This window comes from Maylandia zebra, linkage group LG2, assembly GCF_041146795.1.
Source record: "Maylandia zebra isolate NMK-2024a linkage group LG2, Mzebra_GT3a, whole genome shotgun sequence".
NCBI classification, from domain to species: Eukaryota; Metazoa; Chordata; class Actinopteri; order Cichliformes; family Cichlidae; genus Maylandia; species Maylandia zebra.
The window spans coordinates 18782314-18787066 of NC_135168.1; the positions used below are offsets into that span (position 1 = coordinate 18782314).

Sequence of the window (4753 nt, forward strand, 5' to 3'; positions counted from 1 at the left end):
TTAAACAATTGAGTTAAATTAACACAATTTATTCATGTTCAATAAACTTGTGCAATTTGTGTTGATAAAATGTGACTTAAACATGTTTTGATGAAGTAATTTGAGCTCTTGGAATATTTTAATCCTTCACAATTTTCTCACGTTATCCCAACACGATTCAATAACTTTTACCCAATACTACTTGGTCACTTAAATACTACATGTTATCTTCAAATTACATTTTGCTATTATATTCTAGTATCAAATACACAATTTTCAAATGGAGGCCTTATAACAGATTGTATTGTTCTCTTCCAAGATGGTTGCTGGCATCCACCAGTAACCTTTCAAAACAAAATGTCTAATTTCACTGCATTGACAGTAGGTAAAGAATTAAACTGACATTACTCCTCTACTGAATCTATATAAATCAACAGTTAAATAATGTCAGTTCTTCCGTGTTCTCTGGAATCAATCACAGCAAAGAAATTAGACTGTTTCTTTTGAAAAATGTTGGGAAAGAACAATACAAAACATTCTATTTAAGGCCTCTAACGTCAAGATTCAGTTAAACAACAATTATGACTAAACAATTTGAGGTAATGTTAGTTTCCATTAACATTAAATTAGGTTACTGAATTGGCAAACACCTTCCTATTAACACTACCCATTTTACCCCAATAACTAAAGAAATTAGCACTTGCAGGTCAAAACCTTTATTCAAGAGACGCAAAAATAACATTGATACAGTGACTGTCAAAAATTACAGCACTGATCATACTGTGACATCTTGGTTCAAAACAGCATACTTAGAAATATTCAACGTTCTTTACTTCAACTGAATGAAACTGAAAATACCATTTCACACGACCCATATGGGATATTTAGACTGCATAACTGTTCATGCTACATCTCTTCACTAGTAAAAGAAAGAAAAAATACAAAGAGAAATTTAAAAATGCTGCCAAACAGACAAACAGAACTTGTACAGAGCAAAAGGAAAAACAAACAACAACAAAAAACGGCTCGTCCTCATGGCAGTTGCAGAGTATATAAAAATGAACCCTGCGATCCGTTCCTGGAATTGAGCTTCAAAAATGCAGCAGAACAAGTGTGAGATTTAAATGTCCTCTCACCTAGAGCTGGTCACCTCACATGCATAACAGTGAGCTTCGTTGCAGGAGCAGTTTTGTCTTAGTTGTGAGATTTTCTTGAGAGCTGAGTTGCATCCAACTCCATTACCACCCATTGAATCACCTCAAAAGTGTAGCAGAGTTGTGATGGGTAACTCATGTTGAAGGAATAAAAAAGGTCCAAACAGCATGGCTACTGCAAAGGTCACGTTATCCAGATCTTGAAGAACAACATCAGAAAAGTCATTGCCTGCCGCATCCTCTGGAGACAGATGTTCATTGTGGTTTTCTCAATCTGTGCAGTGGCCTCAGTCAAGTCCTGGTTAAACACAAAACATTTCTTTAAGATTCCTTTTTAAACTCATCTCTTTTGAATCTACCAGTTCTAATGTTAGAGTAATTTAAACCAATGCAAGCAACATAGTAAATAGCTATAGCCAAAGAGTGGCCTGCCATGCTGCCATTCATGGTCTAACAGAGTTTCTAAGAGAGGGTGAAAAACATAATAATTTCAAATGCTTTACATTAGTTTTTGTTAGAAAGACACCGGCCCATCAGAAATCCAGGTTATGTCACTCAGAAGATGTTAGAATTTAGACTTTCAGCCCCACAATTTGGTTAGCTGTTGGTCAGTTGGTCATTTTTTCAAACAAAAGCTAATATAAATATTGGTGGGATTTTCCTTTGTTCATTAGAATGACAAATTTAAAGTTTTTTCACACTGATGTGACCCCTAATACAGGGGTGGGGATGGGGCCTCAAGGGCCGGCGGCCGAGTTCACTACCAGGCCTCATGTGAACTTCAAATTATTAAAGAGGACTACTGGTCCTAACCAGTCCAATGAGGATCAAGTGGATAACTAAATGCATTTTTAAATGTTGCAAAGCCACAATCTACTCATAAAACACTCACCATGAACTCCTGCACCAAGATGTTGCAATTGTCTTTCACACAGATGCGGAGCACTTTGATGAGGGACTCCGAGCATTAATGTCATCCTTGACTATTATAACAAAGAAAACAGAGATTTGTGAACTTTTCAGTAGCACAGAAGAAAATGATCCCAGACAAAAACTCTTGACTTTTTAAACCAGTCAACATGCAACACCAGAATCTACAAAGCAATAGCAAAAGTTCCTGTTTGACATCAACTTTATGGATATATAGTTTCCAGAACATTTATTTTTAAAAAAAGATAATTTTTTCTCAGTGGGCCAGTAAATGCATGACGAAAATTATGGCATCCTTTTAGTGGAATCATTACTCACAGGTAATAGTTGACTGTTTCAATGGATGTAGCATAAAAATCTTTTACTGAGCTAATGCAATACATATACACTTTGTAGTTAAAGAATTTTAAAGTTCTTACTGTCATTATGGCAGCTACATCCTTTAGCTTTGTGCCCTGTTCCCCCGATCACTTTGCAAACACTTTCAGCAGACTGTCAGAGAGAAACTCAGCTCCGTCAGAAACCTTGACTGTAAAGGCATGGTTGGGATGCACTGGAATGCTGCATTTTATCTGAAATGACATAAAATTATTTTGAAATAACAGCAGGCACTGTGCTTGGTTAATCAGTAATGTTTTGTTGAATAAAAACTGTGTTTCCAGATCTTATGGGATTAAAAAAAAATCCAAAGATGTTTGTTTCTGATTTGCAACCCAACAACCCACAAGTTACAACCTCATTTCAGTTCAAGTGTGCATTAATGTGAGTCCAGTAATCACCTTTCTGACAATACATACAGGTATAAGTTAAACCTATGGCAGATTTTGGATCTCTCAGTTGTATTAATAGGGTGAGTATGCATGCACCTAATAATTATAAAAAACCTATTATAATTAAGTTACAGAAACGAAAATAGAATATACTTTCTTACCATAACACCTTGAACCCACAATCCATCAGCTGACTCCTGGTGAAATGCAGAATAGAGGTCATCTCTCAATGTGCAGCAAAAAAAACAAAAACAAAAGGACAGCAGGTGAGGGCAGGAGGGGTAGGGATGTAAGCTAGCATAATGCCGCTGATGATATTAGCTAAAGCTGTTCAATGTCCAAAATCTCACTAACACCACGGTGCAGTAAATACACAATGTAACTGAAGAGTCAGTTGACAAATCTATTCACACAGAAAACCAAATTATGTTATGAGTGCCTCGTAATTAGGTTTAATGTGATATTACGGCTCTTGTGCCAAAGACAAATTCAAATGAAAAAGCGCCAATTCTTTGACAACAGATAAAACAGCAAATAAGCTAACGGCTCTTTTTTAGCATGTTACATGGCGACACTCTAGACGTTTAACTACATTTGGCTGAATTATGGTAAAAATGAATTCAAAAAATCAAGACATACCAAAAACGTAGAGTTGGCTGCTCGACTTGACTGAGATGGATGCCTTTTTTAAACCACGATCCAAAGCCCGCGAGATGAAATCACGCGTGGTTTCACGAGATTTAACGTTGCTATCTTATTGACTTACGTCACCTGAACATGATATGAACAATTTAATACACCCTTTCTGCATATCATGTAGTTTTTACACTATATAGTTACATTTAACTTTAAAACATGAGGCAATTGTGTTAAATGCATGCAAGATGCTTACATAAATCCAAGAGATGGCCAGTCCCTTTTTTTCAGTGTATGGCATTGAAATCACTGCACTGTACTGTCATACAAATATATTTCATTTATAGCTGACTAAACAGTAACGTGATTTTACAGGATCTTATTTCTCTCCAGATTTTCACTTCTTACAGCGTGCAAAGAACAAAAAAAATAAAACCTAAATAAGACTCTAATATGACCAAGAATGCATAGTTTGACACATGCATTATGACATGCAAGAGACAAGTTCAGTTGTGCATTCACAGTCTCCACTCTTGCCATGCTGGCTGTCTCTGCAGTTTCAATTTGGGCTGCGTGTGTTCCCTGCAGAGGGATTTTCAAAAACCTTGCAAAACTATATTCCAGCCTTAAGATTTTTCAGCAGCTTTGTGAGACTGAGCTTTGGCACAGGAGTATTTAGAAAGTATAATTTTTCACCATCTTCATCACTATGCATACCAGTATTTGTTTGCTGGCAGTAAACAAAAAGTATAAATAAAAGCTCTTTTTTTTTTGACAATGTTTGTTAATAAAGGTTTTACAAAGTAGACTTTGTCAAGGGTTCATCAAAGTCATAATAATCCTCTCTGACTGGGTAATCGCTGTGTCTTGCAAACGATTCTTATAACAATCCAACATTTATCATGAAATTGTATTTATAACTACAAAAATCAATGATATGGACAAAGAAATGGGTACAGTATACCCTGTGTGAACCATGGATGCTTGCTCTAAACTTTGTGAATTTAGTGAATTTACTCCACTGAAAAGCAAGTCTACAAGAACGGTGAAACAACACAGGTCAGTGATGAGTTTAAAATGTGAAGTAAACCTGATATTTTGCAGTAGGAGTCAAATCTTTTTAAGCTTTTTCTTAAATTAGAGTGCTTTTATCAAGTGAGGGCATTTGGACATTGACAGTCATGATTGCAGACCAAGCTATGAGGTGTAATGCTGAATTAGACACTTTTAGACGGTTTACACCAATTCACTGAACTAGTTTATGACTGTGGTTGTACCAGAAAT

General features: G+C 36.0%; 1 long non-coding RNA gene across 1 annotated transcript; it reads right to left on the bottom strand.

Annotated features, from left to right (window-relative positions):
* Positions 1-679: 679 nt before the first annotated feature.
* LOC143421051 (uncharacterized) lies at positions 680-3758 on the bottom strand. Its single transcript, XR_013100782.1, has 4 exons — positions 2995-3758; positions 2483-2635; positions 2026-2116; positions 680-1431 (listed from the first exon to the last, which is right to left on the bottom strand). It is a non-coding gene; the product is annotated as an uncharacterized LOC143421051 (long non-coding RNA).
* Between the last annotated feature and the right edge of the window lie 995 nt (positions 3759-4753).